Below are 22,724 nucleotides of genomic sequence, written 5' to 3'. Positions count from 1 at the left end.
GGGGATCCCTGGGTGGCTCAGCGGTTTAGCACCTGCCTTTGGTCCAGGGCTCCTGGAGTCCCGGGATCGAGTCCCACATCAGGCTCCTGCATGGAGCCTGCTTCTCCCTCTGCCTGTGTCTCTGCCTCTCTCTCTTTGTGTCTCTCATGAATAAATAAATAAAATCTTTAAAAATAAATAAAAAATATTTTAAAAAGAATACTTAAAAAAAATGAATGTTCATTGTTCCTGCCTCAACTGTGAATCAATAAAGATTCCAAATGGAACTAACCCATTCTCCCAATTGTTCAGGACTTAGGCAGACTCAAAGTTCCTGAAGGCGAAGTATACTCCAACTGTGAAATGTTGCAAATGGTCCTCTTACTTTCATTTCTGCATTTGCTATAATGAAGAAAAAAAAAATCAATGGACCATTTTTTTCATTCTTTAGAGGGCATCAAAATGTCATGTACTTGACTCTCTTAAATCTCCACATTCTTTAGCTTTCTTATCCGCTCACTATTGTCTACACAATGACAAATGAGAGCCCTAAAATCTATCACAAGATACAATTCCCACTCAGTCTATGACCAATTTTATCAAGGCAATAACAATACTGACATCCTCATAAGGCACAAAAATCAGAGGGTTCCATGTGCACATTCCAACATTCTGGCAACCTCAAAACTGCAATATAATATGTGAAACTTTCTCAAAGCCTAAGTATGAGTTTCATAAATTTCATTAATGAGTCATAGAAACCATGGAGTTCAAAGCTATCTTCCAAGATTGCCTAATTCAGTGTCTCAAATCCAGGGTATATTGCACTGCCAATACCATTCACATCAGAGCAGGGGGTCCTGCTCTCGTTATAGATGAGAAAATTGGGCTGCACTTACAATGCATATTTTTATATATACTGGGAGGGTCAATGATTAAGAGGAAAATGATAGCAAGATCTTTTCACTGAAACCAAAATCCTTTTAGAATGCAAACAATCAACTCAAAATTCATCTGTCAAGTATAGTTAAGTGTCTGTGTGTGTGTGTGTGTGTGTATGGTACCCTTTATAATAAAGTGTTACCTTCATCTATTTTGTCTTCTTTACTGGGCACTGGCATATACATAAAAAGTATTTTGCTCATTTAAATGGAAAGATCCATCAATGGAGAAGTAGGCTATTATTCCCCACTGATGCTGGAGTTACGGAAAATGGGATGTGTCACAACGTACTTGTCTAACAGGGAAATTTCACGCAAGCTGATCTATTTACACCACTATTGGGTATAAAACCGAAACCCGGAAATTTCATATATCAGACCCATTTTTCTACAGACATTCCCTGAATTTGAGTCTACGTATTGGGTTACATGAGATTTCTCCTTTGGTAAGTGTAACCCATATGCATTGAGTCCTGAGATATACCTGGCATCTCTGCCACTGAGTGCTGGACTTCTAGAAGAAGCATATCAGAAGAAAGTTCTTCTGAGAAGAAAAATAGAAAGCAATAGTGTATTCAAATGTTCCTCCATAATCTTTCTCCAGGGTGTCAAGAGAAGATTCTTTGCTTAAAATATTTGGGTTCCCAATAGCCTGAAGAACTCACTTACCTTTTATTAGATCTCCAGGCCAGCCCCCTTCCTGTCTCAGCTTACTTCACCCTATACTCCCTGTCTTGCCCAACCTTGGTTTCCTGTCCCCACCTATATGAGACACCTAAGCTGCACACACAGAGACACATCAAATTATGTCTCAGTTTCCCCAAACATATACACATTATTGTGTTTGTTCATCTCAAGCTTTTTGCTCTTAAATTCGTCTATTACATCTCAAAACACAAAATGCAAAATAACAGGCCCAGGTTTTCCCAGGTGATTCCTCATCCCCACCTCACCAGAAGAAGCACTGATATAAGACCAGTAGAGTCGATGTTGGCCATGGTTAACAAAAAAAGTTACATTTAACGAAATCCTCCTTGTTCCTTGGGAACAAGATGGAGCTGTGTGTTACAAGAAGTACTCAAGGGGCAGCCCGGGTGGCTCAGCGGTTTAGCGCCACCTTTGGTCTAGGGCATGATCCTGGAGACCCGGGATCAAGTCCCACATCGGGCTCCCTGCATGGAGCCTGCTTCTCCCTCTGTCTGTCTCTCTGCCTCCCTCTCTCTGTGTGTCTCTCATGAGTAAATAAAATCTTTTTTTTAAAAAAAGAAGAAGAAGAAGTACTCAAGATTTCTATCTGAATGAATGCCCAAGCTCAAAGGGGGCTAAGCAATTAGGCTTCCCATCACCTAGGAGCACCTCAGAGTGGCAAGTCAAATGCTCCCCTCACCCTTGCCCATTCAATACTTCTACTACTGACTTCAATATGGGTAAAAGAAACCTGATCAAACTTAGAGTGGATGAAAAGGTAGGAGAGCTCAATAATACATTCATCAAAGGTCTAGCCTGAAAAATAATAGTACCTTCCTTATCACCTACTGTATGCCAGGAATACTTTTAAATGCTTTACATAGGCACGCCCGGGTGACTCAGTGGCCTTTGGCTCAGGTCTTGACCGCAGGGTTCCAGGATTAAGTCCCACATTGGGCTCTCCGTGGTGGGCCTGCTACTCCCTCTATCTATGTCTGCTTCTCCCTCCGCCTATGTCTCTGCCTTTCTGTGTCTCTTAGGAAAAAATAAATCTTTAAAAAAAAATGCTTTACCTAATTTAACTTCTACAGTTCTCTCAACAACCTTATGTTATGGGTCATCTTATTTTCACCATCTTACAGATAAGAATGCTGAGGACTAGAGAGATTTTATTTTTTATTTTTTTAAAGATCTTATTTATTCTTGAGAGACACACGCAGAGAGAGGCAGAGACACAGGCAGTGGGAAAAGCAGGCTTCCTACAAAGAGCCCAATGTGGACTTGATCCTGCACCCCAGGACCACGCCCTGAGCCAAAGGCAGATGCTCAACCGCTGAGCCACCCAGGCATCCCGGGATAGAGAAATTTTAAAGTTCACCCAGTTCTCAAAGCCCTGGAGGAAGCAGAGACAGAATGACAAAACAGGCTGTCTAGAGAGATCTATGTTTTTAACCCCTTCACTACCTTTAAGAATTTTGACAGCTGGAAAGGACAGGCCAAACCTAGCACAAGAAAATGCTACATGGACAGATCCAAGGTCCTGCACCCGAATGTGGGACACATCTTCAAGGCATTTTTGGGACACGGACTCGAAGGTGAACATGAATCCCCATGAGGTAAGAGTGCTGTAAACCAAGCCCCATCCTGGAAGTTCCAACAGGCTGTAGCGGGTTAGTTCAGCTTTCCTAACCCCAGCCTACAACACGTTAGGAAAGTACATTTTTGTCTGCAGTGCAGGGTTTACCTACTGCAAACACGTCTCCCCTGCTCTGGTCAAGATACAAAAGGAATTCCTCTTCCCACAAGGGGCAATGGAACCAGTCACTATCCAAGGAACGGAATGAGTTTGAGTGCATAAGGAGGGGAGTGGGGGAGCAGTAAGGTAATCTGTTTGGCATCTGGGGTACCTTACAGAAGGATAAAGATGCCAAACTGGAGGTGCCGACTGCAGAGGGAGTTAAGAGAACAAAAGCAGCAGAGTCCATTAGTGTGTCTGGAGGCCCCCACATCCTATTTCTGAACTTTCAGGAAATAACACTAACATAGTATTCAGGGACTTTAGGATGGAGTGATTTGTAACCAAAGAAAGGTGAAGAAAAGCTGAATAAGCACATCTTCAATAGATTATTTCTTACAAACTATTAGATTCATGTGCAGTGTTTGCCACACTACCTGCCAGTGGGTTTGTGTTTTTTTTTGTTTTTTTTTTCTTTTTTTTTCTTTTTTTTTTGCTTTTGATGAAAACCCATTATCGTAGTTCATGGCACAGCTGGGTACCTCCAAGCACAGTCTGGGAAAATCTGTGGTGGTAAAATGAACCACAAGATATAGTTCCTGAGCTATCTATACATCAAAGACTATTAATCATTTGTTTCCAGGGGCACCTGGGTGGTTCACTCAGGTAAGCATCCAATTCTTGATTTCGGCTCAGGTCAGGATCTCGGGGTTGGGAGATCAAGCCCCACAAAGGACACCGCACTGGGCATGGAGCCTGCCTGAGATTCTCTCTCTCTCTCCCTCTGCCCCTCCTCACTGCTCGAGCTCTTTTAACAACAACAAAAAGTTTCCAAACAGATTTTTCAGAATTTCTGAAATTTATGTTCTAGAAATAACAGGAACAAGAGTCCTAAAAACACACAAATATTTTATGTGAGCCTATGGGACTGTCTGGGGTGTTATTCGTTGTGCCATGCTGGTAAACGGATGTGAGAACAAATATTAGCAATGGAAAGAAAAATTGTTCACATATTTACAGAGGCATCCAATGCATCTTATATGGTAATTAGTCACATAAGCAATTGAAACTCTGAAAACTCAACTGAAATGTTTACTAGAGAAAATACGGTCTCACTAAAACCTCATTAATTAAGAGCCCATCCATTTAGCATGTATCACCGTTTGACCCTGCCTCGCTGAAAAGTATCTGCGCTCTGTGCAGCGTGTGTTCATCAGTTTGAGGGCACAAATGAGATTTCCAAAGATGGGTTTAATTTGCCCACGAGAACAAAATGATCTCAAGGACTTGAAAAGCACTCACTTAGAAATAACGACGGAATTGACTGCAAATCATCCCCATCTTTTCATTAAACAGGCATGCCTCCTCGGTTTTCCACTTGGCCTCCTCCCTAAAATGCTGGATTGTCACAGCAACAGACGGAACTTTGCAAGAGAGGTGTTGATGCTAGCAGAAATAAGACTGGGTGGCCTGTTTCTTCTCTGCAGGGTCCGTGACTTAAGAGTTTGCATCTGGAAAATCACATTGCCAATCACCTTAGAGAAGTTTTTAATACAGTTTGTAGATCAGCACCGTCCACTCCAACTTTCTACACTGATGGGAAAGCTCTGCATCCGCACTGTCCAGTGGGTAGCCCCTGGCCACAATTAAAGTGGGCAGTGAAGGGTGGCGCCTCAGTGTCACGGATGGTTAAGCCTCTGACTCCTTCAGCTCAGGTCATGATCTCAGATCCTGGGATCAAGCCCAGCCTTGGGCTCCATGTTCAGTGCAAGGATTCTGCTTGGGTTTCTCTCTCCCACTGCCTCTACTCCCCACCCCTCTGCCCGCCCCAGGTTCAGGTGTACTCTTGCTCTCGCTCTCTCGCTTTCTTTCTCTCAAATAAATAAAGAGAACAGAGAGCCTGATGCAGGGCCCCACCCCAGGATCATGACCTGAGTAGAAGACAGTAGTTCAACTGAGCCACCCAGGCCCCCCTAAGTTTTTTTTTTTTTTTTTTTATTCATGAGAGAGGCAGAGACATAGGCAGAGTGAAAAGCAGGCTCTCAGGATCACGACCTAAGCTGAAGGCAGATAGATGCTCAACCACTGAGCAACCCAAGTGCCCCTAAGTTTTTAATTATGTTCAATTTTAATTAATTTACATTGCACTACCCACGTGTGGCTATTGGCTCGGTGCTGGACACGGCAGGAATAGACAGTGAACAATTAGAAGATTTCTGGGCCTCCATACTGCACACATGTCCTGACGATGGGCACCCATTTGCCCTGTAGTACTTAACATAGTTTGTGTCAAGCCAAGAGTAAGCTGATATAGGCCCTAGTAGTGGCTCCAACATGATTGAGTCCCTCCCCTCCTAGATGATTCTAATTCCCTTTTGTTTTACAGATGACAAACTGTCATTATCCTACCACTCTGTGAGAGTTCTCCTGAGCTTCTCCAAGCCCAGCCTCAGGATCACTCAAATGTCCACAAAGCCTTCACAACAGTACACTTGGATTTGCATGAAACCAGTTTTTGCTTCGGGCTTTGGTTTCAGTTGCCACCTGCCATGATCCTTTCCATGGGCTCAAGGCACTTTGACTTTTCCCTTTGCGCACTCCTTCATCCCTAAAAAAAATTAAAAGCTATATTGTATAACTATGTTGGTAGAAGGGTTTCAAATATATTAATATTTTATATTAAGATATGTTCTTTGACCTAAAAGTTCAATTTTTTCTTTACTATTTAAAAGAATTAAAAATATCACAGTCCTTTAGCCCCGTGCCTGATGGGGAAGCTTGTGTTGGTTTCTGTCATGATCCCTTGCCTGGGCTTGGGCTTCCAGTTTTGGGGGGGGGTTTTTGTTTGTTTTTTAAAGATTTTATTTATTCATGAGAGGGAGAGAGAGAGGCAGAGACACAGGCAGAGGGAGAAGCAGGCTCCATGCAGGGAGCCCGACGCAGGACTCGATCCCAGGTCTCCAGGATCACACCCTGGGCTGAAGGCGGCGCTAAACCACTGAGCCACCCGGGCTACCCGGCTTCCAGTTTTTGAAAATCCAGGACTTCCTGTAGGTCTTCTGACAGGTTGAAAGATATGCAGGTCATGGAGAGGGTGAGGGGCCTCACACTGCAAGAGCCATAATATACAGTTAACCTCGGCATCAATTCCATATGGGTGACATCTGAGTTCATTTGTTTTCAAAATTCTTATATTCACAATGAAAAGACAACCTAGAAAGGTCCCTCAGGCCTCTTCATTTATGATGACATCTGTATCAACAGTCCATTAACTGCTTCCTAGGTAACAGGAGGTCTATTAATCAAACGTCAGAACTTGTGGGTACATACAGGGCGAATGAGGAGAGAAACTCAGATCAACATCATATAGGCTTTGGAATCTCATTAACTCGGTTTTAAATCTTGGTTCTACTGCTAACACTGACCTTGGGAATGTTAATTAGTATCTTGGAATCCCAATTTTCAAATGACTCACTGAAATAAAGTAATATCTACCTGACCAGATTGGGATGGCTATTAAATAAGATCATATCTGCAAAGCACAAGGTCTGTCATGATATATCCCATTGCGAATATTAAAATTAACAAAAATGACAAAAGGTTGCTGGACGAGAGGGAAAATTTTTTTTTTAATAAAGATTCAAAGAGTTCAGAATTCTTCACTTTGAAAACTTCATGTTGATCATGGCAGATACCTCATCCTTTTATCTACTTCCTTTGTTTGGGAGATGAAACTCCATAATAAAGGAACCTGTACTTCAGCCTAATATTCTGTGGAACTTTCTTTTATTCTTTCATTTGATTATTTTATTTTAATTCCAGTACAGTTCACATGAAATGTAATATTAGCTTCAGGTGCACAATACAGTGATTCAGCCCTTCCCTGCATGACCCTGTGCTCATCAAGATAAGTGTGCTCCTTCATCCCCATCACCTATCTCACCTGTCCCATCACCCAAACTTCCCTGCCACTGGGGTGGGTGATTAGCACCCAACAATGAAAACGAAACAGAGGCAGCTGCTGGCTTTTTGTTTTGATTGGTTTTCTTCACTTCTCCCCGTATAATGCTTGGGGCTTCTTTTACTTTCCTCCAAGAAATGGAAGACAGAAGCAAAGGAAAAATATTGCTATCAGCTGAGACAGGATCCTTAGGAAGCAGTACAAGGGCAGGCCTCGTGTGCCTCCAGAAAGGAGGTCAGGAAAGCAGAACGACTCGATGGAGATACAGCAGGCCCACAGGAATTGGGGGGAAAGATAGCGGGACTCTGGTCATGATGGGGTCGGCAGCCCTATATTGGCTATCGGTATCTCCATTTTGCAGGGGACCAGACTGAATGGTAGAGAAAAGTAGCTGTCTTAAGTCATGGGTAGTGAATGGGAAGGCTAGGGCCTGGGAAAGGAAGGCTCTGTCAGTGCAATCCCCCAAGGGTACTGGGGCTTCAAGGTATGCAAACTGTTACCATCCTTACGTTTATTATGGCTCCGATGAAGTAACATGACTTTCTCTGTGGATTAACACTCTTCATTACACAGCAGACCACGAATGTTTACCATTCGTGTCTGAGATTCAAGGGTGGATGTGTATGAATGGGTGTGTGCGTGTGTATTCATGTATACTAAATAACAAGCCACCACTGTGCTCTATACACAGCAGAGTTTACATCTGTAACCTCAATATTCCTGACACCCTACAAAGTGAGTCCTGTTATTATCCTCATTTCATAAGGGAACTAAGGCACAGAGGGGACCTGGGTCCCCTGCCAGGAAGAGATGGAGTAGGGATTCGAGCCCCATCATTCTGGCGCCGTTCAGAGTCTGCATCTCGGTCATTGTGCTCTTCAGCTGAATGTGCCAGCCCACCCAGAGAAGCATGCCATCTCTGCACCTGGGGACCTCTAGGAGCAAAGGGGAATGAGGATGTTGTACTCCCCAGGATGTCAAGATGTGGAGTGATGAATCCCCCGATATGTTGAACCAGGCCTGTGGAGAGCTAGGACCTCACATGCAAGAGAAAAGGATTGAGATATTGAAGTTTTTTTCAGAGGAGATACAAGGCCACGTGTCCCCTGTCAGCCCCGAAGGAGCCTGCCTGAAGAGGCTTGAGAGGAACCTGTTAGGAACGGCTAACATGCATGAGCCCACTGGAGGTGGTCTTCAAGAAAGAGACCAAAACCACTCTCTCTGAAAGACAAGAACCACCACCGGAATACCAGAAAACAAATAGCTTTCTATGCTTGAAAATGGACAGCTCCAGCAGTCCGAGAGCATCCAGGCCAGCAGGGAGGTAGCAGATGCTGCACTGCCCTGAACCAGAGGAGGCCAAGATGGCAGCAGAGTAGAGGCTGCACCAGTGATGGTGAGCAGAAGGTTAGGTCCACCAAGAATCCTGGGCCCATCCCTGGGTGTTGCTGGGAAGAGAAAGGGTGGGACAGACAAGTCTTAGAACTCCATTATACTACTGGAGGCACTCACAACCCAAGACCAATGTAGATGCAATGGCAACAAACATGATGGGCTTCTGAGCAATGCTGGCCAGGGCAGCTGGGGTCCTCAGAAGCAGACCCTGGAGGCAAAGATTTGGGTGAAAACACTTTTATCTGTGAGATTGTTCCAGGAAGCTCTGATAGAAATAATGAGACTCTGTACAACATGCTTCGGAGTTCTTCCACCTGAGGAGGGAGGGGGCTGGGCTATTTACCCTCCAAGTCCCACAGGTCATTAGCTGAGGGCTGCTCCCAGAAATGTTGACGGCTTAGCACTTTTGGCTTACCCGAAGGAAGAGCAAAACAGTTCTCACATAGTGAATCCCAGACGCTTCCAATAGGGTGCCCTTAGCTCATCCAAGCAGAAGGAGGATGCAGGGTTTTCCTGCGGGGCCCAGAAATCATTTGCTATACCAGGGTCATTTAGGTGATATGAAAACCGAGGCACTATAAAGCCCCCTTGTAGGCTTGCCTTCCCACTTCCGCTCCAATCAGAAAGGAATATCTTCCTTATCTCCTTATTTTCCCCTTAGGAGTTAAGCTGCAGGCTAGATGAATTGATGGGGGGGATCCCTGGGTGGCGCAGCGGTTTGGCGCCTGCCTTTGGCCCAGGGCGCGATCCTGGAGACCCGGGATCGAATCCCACCTTGGGCTCCCGGTGCATGGAGCCTGCTTCTCCCTCTGCCTGTGTCTCTGCCTCTTTCTCTCTCTCTCTCTGTGACTATCATAAATAAATAAAAATTAAAAAAAATTGATGGGCTGTTTTTTCACTTTTAGAATTAGATTTGGAAATGATGCCTGTGACTTTTTCTTCTTGGCTGCATGTGGACAAAGCTTTTCAGATTGAATGGGTTTAATAAATGAGTGATGGCTGGAATCTGCTTTGCCAGTATCAAAACAAATGGGAAGCCAGTTGGGAAAAGAATATATTCAGAGAACAGGTGGCTGAAAGTATTTGTGACCAGAAGTAGCAGCTGAAATGGGTGAAAATCCAGCAAGAGCTGGAAAACAAAAAAAAAAAAGCCCCATTCCCGGGGGATTTCCTATCAGAAGATAAACTTGGTACCTCTTTGCACTTGGGGAGGTGGAGTGAGGGGACTCTTTTTTGTTAATATTAAACCCTAAATTTTAGGTGAGATCAATTTTATTAAGAAAAGGACCAGGGCAGCCCGGGTGGCTCGGCGGTTTAGCGCCTGCCTTTGGCCCAGGGCGTGATCCTGGAGACCCGGAATCGAGTCCCACATCAGGCTCCCTGCATGGAGCTTGCTTCTCCCTCTGCCTGTGTCTCTCCCTCTCTCTCTGTGTTTCTCATGAATAAATAAAATAAAATAAAGAAAAGGACCACAACTTCCTGGGGGGAAAAATGGACCCTTCTGAGACCAGTGAACTAAAAGGTTCGCCAAGGACTTGAAACCTAAGCAGAGCCCCCATGGAGATTTCTAGTGGGAGAATAAAAAGTGAGATTCTATGTTTCACACAGAGGGTGGATTTTGGAGACATTCCATTATTTCTTGCAATTCCTGAGACTAGCTACATCAGACAAAAGTAAGACCAATTAGGATAAGAAATGCGACACTAAAAATTCAGAAACCACCTTTTAAACCTTAGTCTAAAGCTTTCTATCTGTGTTGTTCAATATAGTAGCAACAGCCCCAGATAGTTATTGAGCTCTTATATGGTGGAGAGTCCTAATAGTGATATGCCGTAATTGTACAATTACAAAAACTTAATTTAAAAAAAAGCAGTAAAATGTCTTAATGATACTTTTTATATTGATTACACGTTGAAATGATCATACTCTAGATCTATTGGGTGAAGTCAGGTATGTTATTAAAATTAATTTCACCATTTGTAACTTTTAAAAAATATAACTACTGGGGGGACACCTGGGTGGCTCAGTTGGTTGGGTGTCTGCCTTCAGCTCAGGTCATGATCCCGGGATCCTGGGATCAAGCCTCACATCAGGCTCCCTGTTCAGCGGGGAGCCTGCTTCTCCCTCTGCCTGTCGCTCTATTTCTGCTTGTGCTCTCTGTCAAATAAATAAAATCTTTAATAAAAATAAAAATAAAAATATAACTACTGGGAAATTTTTAATTTCTCATGTGTTTCATTTCTATTGGATAGTGCTACTGTAAAACTTGAAAACTTGTCCAAAAAAACTTGAAAATTGGTATTTAATCAAACAAGTATCTGATATTTTAGCTACCTATCCGTTTTATCTTGTTCCTTTCCACCTCTGCCATGGTATAGGGAGGGGAAAGGTTTTTGTGAATCAAGTTACAGGGCTGGAGGGGAGCCTGACAGCCTCAGTTAGTAGAGCATATGGCTCTTGATCTCACCGTCCTGAGCTCAAGCCCCATGTTGGGCATAGAGCTTACTTTAAAAAACATAAATTAATTAATTAATTAATATTTTTAAAAAGCTATAGGGCTGGAGGTTGATCTTGACCCATAATGTCTTGGTGGTAAGAAGGAAAAATTGTCTGTCTAGAGACCAAGGTTGACTCTCCTATTCACTCTGTGGTCTTGATAAGCTGCTGCCCCTCCTGGGCTCAAGTTTATTCTTCAGTGAAGACAGAGGCTGAGCTAAACTGATCTCCAGATCACCTAAATACCATCAATTAATCTTCCTCAACGGTTCTGGTCATTCCCAATTCCACCTCCTTTGTGACCTTCCCATTACCCTCTCAATAAAAGGACAATGCCACCTAGCCCTGCTGGCTGTCCAGGGAGGGGACTCCTTTCCCACTTCTAGCATCTGTTCCTTGCATTTCTGTCTCAAGGAGCTGATCTCGTGCCTTTCCCTCTTCTGAGACTTGGATCAAGTCCTCTGGAATTCTGTTGAAGTCCTGCTTTGCTGCATCCCCACACCTTCAAATGTCACCTGTCAATCAAAGGCGCGCTGAAACGTTACCTTTCCTGTGAGAGCTTGTATTTCCTCAGCTGGCAGTAATCTTAGCTCTTCTGGGTTCCTGTGACACCATGTCTCGCTGCCTTCTAAAAAGGAAACGCATCCTATCTTGGGCAACGGTTATTTACGTGCGTGTCTCCTCTCCAGAACTCGCAGCTGAAAAGCGGGGGCCATCCTGTGTTCCAGTGGAACCAGCATGGGCTCTGAAGGCAGATGGGCCATGGACCACTCCCCCCCCCCCCCCCCGGCCCTGCTTCCTACTCCCAACACCCCTCCAGAACCACATTCTCAGGAGGAATATATATGCAACAAATGAAGGCTGCGTGCACTCACTCCATGGATTACTTGGCTGCTGACATAAGCTATAAAACTCAAATCGTGTCGTTTCTTTGCTTTATTGTTCTCTCAGTGCTATCTCTTTTTTACAGAAGTTTAAGAATGAACATGCGCTTGTTCAGCGTACAGAGGCCCGTCTTCATTCCAAAGCGGATCGACCGAGAGGCTAACGACGTCTCCGTTAAAGGCCGTAATTGCGCAGCTCCTTCCGAGGCTCCGGGTGCGATTCTGCCAATTTGTATTCATAATTTTGGATTATTCTTCCCAAAGAGGACTTTTCATAATATAACTGCTTCTGGTGCCACAAAAACTGGATCTCTGCCTGATTTTAGTTTTCTTTTAATTTTTAACTGGGAAGAGCAGATACCAAGCCTTTTTTGCACTCTTAAAAACATATATATATATAATCTAATGGCCATTTAAGGGCCCCCCAAATCCTCGGGAGTAGGTTGGCTCCACATTCTGTTCTCTTGGTAGGACCCCCCCCCCCCCCCCCGCTTCCGTACATAAAAGACTCATACGTAACTTACTGAATCAGTGAATGCATCAATAAATAACTAAATGAATTAATATATGAAGTTTTGTGATGTCACTATCTTCCATAATGAGTAAATAGGCAATTTTATAGAAATGGCACATCAGGGATCCCTCGGTGGCGCAGCGGTTTGGCGCCTGCCTTTGGCCCAGGGCGCGATCCTGGAGACCCGGGATCGAATCCCACATCGGCTCCCGGTGCATGGAGCCTGCTTCTCCCTCTGCCTGTGTCTCTGCCTCTCTCTCTCTCTGTGACTATCATAAATAAATAAAAATTTTTTAAAAAATGGCACATCAGCATGGAAATATTGTCACCTCTGTGTAGAAAAACAAAATGTAGGCGACAACCCAGTTAAAAAAAAAAAGTTTCAGTCAAGGAGGCAAATTAAATCACATGCATTTTTGATACCCAGGAATGCAAAGGTAGCAGAAAAAGAAATATGTCCCAAACGAACTCCCTGTACACGAAACATAAAAAAGCCACATGGACTTTCAGGGTCTTAGGAGGGGCACAGACACTGTAGAGTGAAACACAAGGACTATCCTCCTTACTAACTGGCACTGTATACTCTAGTATGCTTCTACTAAAGTATCTTCCCCACCGTGAGACTAGCACTGCAAGGAACCAGAAACTTCTATAAAGTGAGAGCAAGCTATCATCATAGCATATCATCTGACTAAACCCTACATTTACACAAAACACTATATATATCAGTTTCAATTTTTTTAATTCATGATACAATCTGTATTTGGAAAAACAAATCTATGTCACCTTTCATGCTTGAAAAATTGGTAGTGTCTCTGAATGTTTGATGTGAAAGCCAAATTACCCTAAGTGCAAAAAAAAAAAGTCATACTGTACTTTGGCAGGAAATATAAATTACAAGCAAATTGAGTAAAATGGACAGCAACCTTCTTTTTTAATAATTTCAGGAATTTACCTAATACTTTCTTTTTTTTATGTAATACTTTCAAAATGTCATGTTCCAAGGCATTTTCTGAATGCTTTTGGCCCAAGTTCATTTTGTAAAACAAAAACAAACAAAATAGACCTAATATTCCATAGAATCATCTTTATCTAGAAGAACAAAGACCACAATTGGCAGGGGGCAGGAGCTGGATTTTATTAAAATAGTAAGGGGGTATGTCAGTAGCACTAGTAACTAAAATGACAGGCATTTTTCTTCTGTTAAGTTGTGGTTTCATGCAAGAATTGTGCTTTCTTCTAAAAATATCTTCAGCATGATGTTTATTTTCCACCTTGACTTATTTCTCTACAAGGTAGCTACTAATTACCAGCTAAGAATTGTTACAGATTTCATATCGGTCAAGGTTCAACCTTCAAACTTTGACATCAGATGACCTAAAAAGAAGATGAGGGACGCCTGGGTGGCTCAGCAGTTGAGCATCTGCCTTTGGCTCAGGGTATGGTCCTGGGGCCCTGGGGTCGAGCCCCACATCAGGTTCCTCGTAGGGAGCCTGCTTCTCCCTCTGCCTATGTCTCTGCCTCTCTCTGTCTGTCTCTCATGAATAAATAAATAAAAGCTTTTAAAAAAATGAAAGAAAAAGAAGAAGATGAGTCCGAAGTCCTACAAATTGCCTCTTCAACAAGTCGTCCTAAACCCAACCACTCCAATCACCTATTTCATCAGAGTGTTGCTCTGGTATTCTCACTGCTTACAAGATTCCATCTCTGCCCTGTCACTGATCTGACCTAGGTCCTGCAGCACTGTCCACGCCTTCATGATGCCCATCCCAATCCAAAAGTCAAGACCGAACTCTGTCCTCAACACTTCTCCCGGAAATACACACGGACCTACCTAGAAAGCCAAATTGTTTCAAGTTCAATGTCAGTGATTGACAGAAAATATTCCCGACTGCCCAGTCATTGACTGATGAGTATTACCTTTACTGAGTATTTACTATGTGCTGGACACTGCTTGAAGCATTTCCCATGTATGGTATCATCCAGTCCTCACAAAACTCTGCTACTGGGGGCGCCCAGGGTGGCGGTTATGTGACAGACTCTTGATTTCGGCTCAGGTCATGATCTCAAGTTGTGAGATCGAGCCTCATGGTGGGCTCTACACTGGGCATGGAGCCTGCTTGGGATGATTCCCTCTCTCCCTCTGCACTTCCCCACCTCGTGCTCTCTCCTAAAACAAAAACAAAAACAAAAAACCAACCTGCTATGATTTGCTCCCCCCCCAACAGATGTATAGAACTATTAGGAAACTTCTTTGATGTCCATGAGTATATGGCAGAACAAGGATTTGAATCTAGACAATCTGGCCCAAGTTCCTGTTGTCACCCACCACATAGTGACTCCCCTGGTTATAAGATAATGTCTACATTATCGTATTGTAATAGCATCACGTGGTGACAGATGGTAGCTACACTTGTGGTGAGCACAGCATAAATGTATAAACCTGTTGATTCACGGAGTTGTGCACATGAAACTAATGTAACATTGTGTGTCAACTATAATCAAATGAAGAAAAAAAGAAGAAAGAAAGAGAGGGGAAAGAAAAAAGAAAAAGAAAGAAAGATAGAAAGAAAGACAGACACACAGACACATCAGTGTGGTCCTTGTACCCACCTCATCAGGGAGAGGAGCTTCGTAGGAATGCAGAATCCACAACACAACCAGAAACCTAGAGAGCATGAGAATCTGCATTTCAAGAAGATCCCCAGGGGAGTGTGATGCTCACAAAATTTGACTTGCATTGGTCCAAGTAACTCATTAATGACAAAAGATGCAGTACTGACTTTTTGGTCATCATGCAAAACCTCTCACTTTCATCTGAATAAAAGTTCCTACTCTACCTTAAAATGACCTGCAGAAGTCACAAACTTAAGTTCCAAAATTAAGGAGAACCTGGGATACCCAACCGTACTTTAGCTCCGCTGGCACAGGTGAACAGCAGAGAATAGATCAAGAGCAGCTCTTTGCACCTGGTGTCAGAATGGAAACCTCTCGACTGTTGCAGCATTCAACCTGCCTGATAACAGGCGCTGGACCCACATCTCTCTCCTGGAAGAGAATGTGAGACACTTGAAATTTCACTAGGCCAAAGTTAGAAACAGTTAAAGCTAGAGCCACCTGGGTGCCTCAGTTAGTTAAGAATCTGCCTTCTGCTCAGGTCATGATCCCAGGGTCCTGGGATAGAGCCCTGCATCTGGCTCCCTGCTAGTGGGAGCGGGGGTGGGGGGGGTGGGGGGTGGTAGGGGCCCTGCTGCTTCTCCTTCTGTCCCTCCCCCTGCTTGTGCTTGGGCTCTCTTGCTATCAAATAAATAAATAAAGTCCTTAAAAACAACAACAACAAAAAAAGCTCGGCAGCCTGGGTGGCTCAGCAGTTTAGCGCTGCCTTCAGCCCAGGGCCTGATCCTAGAGACCTGGGATCAAATCCCACGTCGGGTTCCCTTCCTGGAGCCTGCTTCTCCCTCTGCCTGGGTCTCTGCCTCTCTGTGTCTCACATGAATAAAAAAATAAAATCTTAAAAAAAAAAAAAAAAAAAAGCTAATCTATGGTACCAGAAGGCAGGATATGCCTAACCTTGGCAAGGGTGGGACCCAGCTAGGGATCGGAAGGGGCACCAGTGAGGGGGTGGTGATGATGGTGACTCTGGTTGATGGTCATAAATCCAGTCCTAATCTGGCTGCTTATTACATGAGTATGTTCAATTTGTGAAAATTCACTAGCTGTATGTAGACTTGGGATTTCTGCGTGCATGTTATATGTTGATAAAAGTTTACATAAAAGAAATTACTATTTCTATAAAATAGTCTCACTAATGAACAGATGCAACATAATAGTGTTTATAACTGAGTGTATCACACAGTACCTGTGGGAGTATTATTATATTTTTCCAACCAAAAAAGCAAGGTGTGCTCCCTTTTTAGAAAAACTATTTATACGTTTCTACTCTTGGAAGCAGGGAGACAATCTTAGTTGTTTTCATTTTTAACATTTTATTTTAGACTCACAAGGAAACTGCAAAAATAATAGACAGCTACCATGTACCCTTCACCCAGCCTCTCTAAATACTAACTCAATCTTCCATAACCATAGCTTATTGTCAAAACCCGGAAACTGACCTTGGCACAATACTATTTATTATATAGACTCTACTGAGATTTCACACCAGTATGAGCGTTTTGCCTTGTCTACCAATATCATACCTTGTGGCCCCCTCGTAGAGTTATAAAAGAAACACTGATGCATAATCAGTGAGGCATGAATACAGTAAAAACGTGTTGCTGAATGTGACTGTTAGACATTAGGTTTTCTTTTTTTTTTTAAAGATTTTATTGTATTTATTCATGAGACACACAGAGCAAGAGAGAGAGAGAGAGAGAGAGGCAGAGACACAGGCAGAGGAGAAGCAGGCTCCATGCAGGGAGCCTGACATGGGACTCGATCCCGGGTCTCCAGGATCACGCCCTGGGCCAAAGGCAGCGCCAAATGTCGGGGCTGCCCGACATTAGGTTTTCTATATACATATGGGTTTATATATGTATATATAAGAATCTATATAGAAATACACACGTATGTATGTGTACATATCCGTATCTCTAAAGGTATATCTGAAATTGAAGAGCAAAACAATCACTGAGTGAACTTGCATAGTGACTTTTCCTGTTCATGAGATTCTCATGTAACTTGATCATAATCATTTAGTCCCACCACTCACCCAACTACAATACAGGGATTGCTCTGTATCTTCTCCCCTCTTGCAGTTCCTTATGTGAAATTAATAAACAGATTTCAGTTATCAGGAGCTATAAATCAACCAGATGGTCGCAGAATTTTAAGAAAACAGAAAATTATTGGACACATGGCTCAGGTATTCAGCTCATCCAGAACAAACCAAGAAAGGTATTTTTAAAGAATTTTTTAAAGGGCAGCCCTGGTGGTGCAGTGGTTTGGTGCTGCCTGCAGCCTGGGATGTGATCCTGGAGACCAGGGATCGAGTCCCGCATTGGGCTCCCTGCGTGGAGCCTGCTTCTCCCTTTGCCTGTGTCTCTGCCTCTCTCTCTCTCTCTCTCTCTGTGCATCTCTCATGAATAAATAAATAAAAATCTTAAAAAAAAAATAAAGAATTAAAAAAAAAATAATGGCATTCAGCATGTTAACTGATTGCCCCTTATCAAAATGATATCATAAAGAACTGCTATAAGCACATGGGTATTTTTGCATCTGCAAGTTCTCTCTGAAGAATCCACGAATCTGCAATTTCACCAGAGAAAACTTCCTACAAGTCCATTAGCACTTCGGGAAGTACATGTCACCAAATCCAGGGGTGCCTGGATGGCTCAGCTGGTTAAGCTGCTCAGTTTGCCATCTCAGGGTCCTGGGATGGAGCCCTACATGGAGCTGGAAGATTTTCTCCATCTGCCCCTCCCCTCTGCTCACACACTCTCTCTCTTTCTTAAGTAAATAGATCTTCAAAGATAAATAAATAAATAAATGTTACCAAATCCAAGTACATGATTTTGAGAGACACCTTCTCACTGCTCCCCGTATTGCTCCCTCCCCTCATCTATCTACACAAATTATAGGTTACACATGGTCCAAATAAGTACCCACTTCCTCCTGAACATGCAACCCCTCATCCCAAAGGCACAAAGCTGGAGAATTGGAGTCTTCACATGCTGCCTCAAATTCCAAGATCCCCAGACTCAGCAGTATTGACATTCGGAGGCAAGAACTCTTTGCTAGGGGGTGGGGTGGGGGAATCCTGTGCACCGTGGGAGTGGGGCAGCCTCCCTGACCTCCACCCCCAGTTGCCAGAGCAATCCACTCAGTTGTGACAAAACCAAAAATGCTTGCAGACACTGCAAAGTATCTGTTGCGGTGGGGGCAAGCCTACCACTGCTACCACGGTATACCTAGATGTACTTTCAAACAAAAACTCAGTCCTTTAACAATAAACTAGAAATCGTGTAAGGTGACTAGAAATAGTGTCCATTCACTGACGTGAGTAGACCCCAAATATGTCCTAAGTTTTCCATTCCGGCATTAAAAAAACTGTTTCCCTACCTTGTCAGTCAACTGGTATATGTAATAGAGCCCATAGCTGGAAGGTTTAAGAGCTTCAGAGAAGACTACCTTTTTATTTAATTAATGAACACATTGGGGTCCTCTGAAAAGGTAAGCATTTTTCCACAATCACCCAACCAGCCTAGCCATGTGGTTTCCAGTCCACTTACCCTGGAGGGTCTCCTTGGCTTCTCCCCACACTCTTCTCCACATCATTTAAGAGGTAACCATGCTATCGATGGGCTACAAAGCCACAAGACCAGTCATCTATACTGGCAAGCAATAGCAAAAAAATTGTAATAATAATGAAACGTAAAAATGACAACAGAACCAAAGCTAACAGTCAAATTTCACCCCAGGGCAGGTCAGGGCCAAACTGGCAGAAGGAAGGAACTGCAGTTTGCTTTTAGAAGAAAAGGGAGGAATTAAAGGACTCTTCTGGACTGTTCTCAAGAAGGTACCACTCAAACTGGCATTCGTATCAGAACTCGATCAGTACTGTGGTTACAGCCCGCGACTCAGGAATGTAACTCCTTGTAAAGACTGTATACCCTAAGGAACCGCTGAGCTAGTCTCATCAATGAAACAGAAAGCTTCTCTCTGGAAAAACGAGCCACAGAATGGCTATGCCTAGCTCTGTGCAAGGGACTGTAGAATAGAACAGAAAGATGATACCTCCTCCAAGTAATTTCCAAACTGTTGGGTCATCCTTTGACCCTCGTCTTCACAGGGGAAGAAACCAGGAATGAGCCCCTAATCATGCATGAGCAGACTTGAGATGGGAACCCAGATTCTCCGCTGTGAAGGCAATCTTGGCTCCACACCTCAACTGCCTCCAGAGGTAGACTATATTTGTACCCCCAACCAAAACCCCCCTGTCTGAGGCTATGGCCGAGCCTGCTACCACTCTTGGGATTCTTGTTCTCCTCTTCCTTCAGGAAGGCTAGGTTTTTCAGCCCTCTTTGTAGTTGGCCATGGCTGTGTGAGGAACTCTGGCCACTGTAATGAAAGTGAATGCACTAGTTCCAAGCCTGATCAATTGGAACTCTCCCACTTCAAGCGCTTCGCTTCTTTTCCCACTCTGCTAGCTAAATAGAGACTCTACAGATCTAAAGAAAGGCTGATCCCCCAGATGGAAGGAGCCTGGATTCCTGAATGACCACATGGAGCTGGGCCATCCCCATCCAAACTGTGCCCGCTAGCGATGTGAGCAAGAAATCAACGTTTATTGTATTAACCACTTCCGGAGGTTCAGCCCATAGAAGAGCAATATAGACATTCTCTGTAGCTTCCCAAGTATGGTCTCCAGCTTGTGTGGGGAAGCCCAACAGGCTGAAATACAAGATCAGAAGGCCCTTTCCACCTCTGCTCCAAGAGTTCACTTGCCAAGGCCTTTCCTGCTAGCCTCCTCGGCAGGGCACTCCGAGCAAGAGGCAACACCGAGCCATTAAACACTAGCTTCGCCTCACAAAACTACGGGAGACCCCATGGTACCCAAGTGAACGCCTATTCCCAACCATTTTCTGTATGGAAGAGTACGTGTAAACCAACAAGACAAGTAGCACCTTATCATCACTCTGCCAACAGCAGTAACCCAAAAGTGAACCAATAATTTGTTGCTGAATTTATCAGTAACTCACACTAATAACCATGCTTCAAGATTTCACTTCCAAGCATCCCATCTGTCTTAGAAAAAAGAAGCTATTTGGAGCACTACATACTTTTTTATATTGTAAAGGGAGGAAAATAAGCTGTCATAACCAAACTTAGTAAAATTACCAGTACTTAGTATTCTGGAGGAAATTGGGGGAAATTACAAGGTGCTTTTAAAGTCGTGCTTGAAATATTTTTTTCGTCTAAATAGATAAGACCTGTGGTGTGCAGAAAGAGGGCAAGTGCTTAATTATACAGCCATCTAATTCAGACTTGCAATTCTGCTGTAGGCCACTCTGAACATATAATCACAGGAAGTGCATCTCCCACATTATTTCCAGAGGAAAGGATAAAACATGAAAACATGCATGGACCATACCTACTTTATTTCAAAGTTTTATTTAAAAAAAAAGATTTTATTTATTTATTCATGAGAGACACAGAGAGACAGAGAGAGGGGCAGAGACCCAGGCAGAGGAAGAAGCAGGCTCCATGCAGGGAGCCCGATGCAGGACTCGATCCCAGGACCCCAGGATCACACCCTGGGCTGAAGGCAGAGGCTAAATCACCGAGCCACCCAGGGATCCCTATTTCAAAGTTTTAAATATACCCACATAAGTCTTCTAATTAAGCAGAACCCATATGGACACAGAAGACTCTTTATTACATTTACTGGGCTCCTTTTTCCTTCTAACAGTGTAATTTAGTTACTATAAAAATCATCACTGTTGCAGTATCTGGGTGGCTCAGTCAGTTAAGTGACCCAACTCTTGGTTTTGGCTCAATTCATGGTCTTGTGGTCATGGGATTGAGCCCCTATGTAGGGCTCAGAGCTCAGCACAGGAGTCTGCTTAAGATTCTCTCCCCTGCCCCCCACTACCTGCCTTCCCCCTTCCCTGGGTGCTCACTCTAATAGATAGATAGATAGATAGAATCTTTTTTAAAAAACTTCAACGTTGATGCACTAGTAAAAATGCAGGATCAGGAATCTGTTCTGTACCAGAGGTTCTCAGATTTGGCTGCATATTATAATCACCTCTACTGATTGATGTTCAGGTCACACCCCAGACCAATTATAGCACAGTCATTGGGAGCGGGCCCAGGTATTTTTCTAGCTCCACAGATGATGGCCATGGGCAGCCGGACGGAGAACTACTTTGTCTTTGATTATCTTGTATAGGCGGAAACCAAAACACAGGTGACCCGGGCTCTTCCACTCATACAAAGTCAATAAGGCAACCAACCTTTCCTTCTCCTGAAATATTTAGCCTGGTCACGTGAAGCATCAGGCCTGAATTTTCCTCTACTGAAAACTGGCTTGCTCTGCACCACAGCTCTTCACCTGGAGCTTATTTAGGAGATGGAGGGAAGAGAACAGCTAATTTCCCTAGTAGATTTCGCAGTAGAAACTAGGCTTAATACAACCCAACTGCGTATTTTCCCATCTAAACGTCCCCAATTCAGAACAATTTAAAATAATTGTCTCTGGAAAATTAGTAAAAGAATGCTTTTAAATCAACCAAACAGTAGCTTTAGGCATTCTTCAAGAACGATGGCATAATGAACCATCTCCTGAGATTCAAAAATTCGTTACGTTAAACTAATAGACAAACTCATTAAAGTCTTGTGGGAAAACAAACATACGGTAGCCCACACTTACACCTCACTTAATTCCAATCAACACCTGTTGTGGGGAGATGGATTTATTATCACATGGCATTTTTAGACACATTAATATAGGAGAGAATTGGAATAAAATGTTTGCGGAAAGCAGCTGCAGTGTGAAACAGCAAGCCCCCGTCATGAACGGAGAGCGTGGGGAGTGTCTTGAGCCCCCGTGGCAACACCCAGCCCGGTCCCCCCTCCCGAACCCCGAACCCCGGGCTTCTAAATCCAGCTGCCTACAGAACATTCCCGCTTGCATTTCCAACAGGCACCTCAATCTTGCCTTCTGATCCTTCCCTTTCCAAAGCTGTTTCTCCCAGTCTCGGTAATTGGTCTTTTTCTCCTTTCTGTAATAACTCAGGACAAAAGCTCCGGAGTCACCATGGATTCCTCGCATTCTCTGCCTCCACATCCACTGTCCTGGACCAGGGGAGGCTGTCCCCCACCCTGGCCAGCACATTCACCCAGAATCACACCACTTTTTTTTTTTTTTTTTTTTGGCAGCTACACTTTAACCACAGAAGATGACCAGACCTCAAAGAAAAAGCAAGCCATTAAGGATGTTATCAGGAGTCCTTGCTCAAACCAAGACAGCACAAGAATCTCAAGGCCACAAGCCTCCCGGGTCAGTTCTCAATAAAAGATTGCCAGTGGCAGCCCATGGTGGCAACCCATTCAGGACCCCTCTCACTCTAGAGAGCTCTTTTTTTTCCTTTTTGGTCTCTACCTTCACTGAATAAACTTTCACTTCACCCTT

The 22,724-nt window shown here is 43.7% G+C and overlaps 1 protein-coding gene and 1 long non-coding RNA gene across 4 annotated transcripts in view; both read right to left on the bottom strand.

Moving 5' to 3' along the window:
* Positions 1 to 22,724, bottom strand: part of FRMPD4 (FERM and PDZ domain containing 4) — a 566,058-nt gene that overhangs the window by 411,084 nt on the left and 132,250 nt on the right. The gene's annotated exons all lie outside the window — the stretch shown is intronic.
* On the bottom strand, positions 4,651 to 11,831 carry LOC119868361. The gene is made up of 3 exons (XR_005386117.1): positions 11,740 to 11,831; positions 5,752 to 5,950; positions 4,651 to 4,853 (listed from the first exon to the last, which is right to left on the bottom strand). It is a non-coding gene; the product is annotated as an uncharacterized LOC119868361 (long non-coding RNA).

This window comes from Canis lupus, chromosome X, assembly GCF_011100685.1.
Source record: "Canis lupus familiaris isolate Mischka breed German Shepherd chromosome X, alternate assembly UU_Cfam_GSD_1.0, whole genome shotgun sequence".
Lineage (NCBI taxonomy): Eukaryota > Metazoa > Chordata > Mammalia > Carnivora > Canidae > Canis > Canis lupus.
The sequence above is the reverse complement of the archived record's forward strand: the minus strand, read 5'-3'. Positions and strand labels throughout refer to the sequence as shown.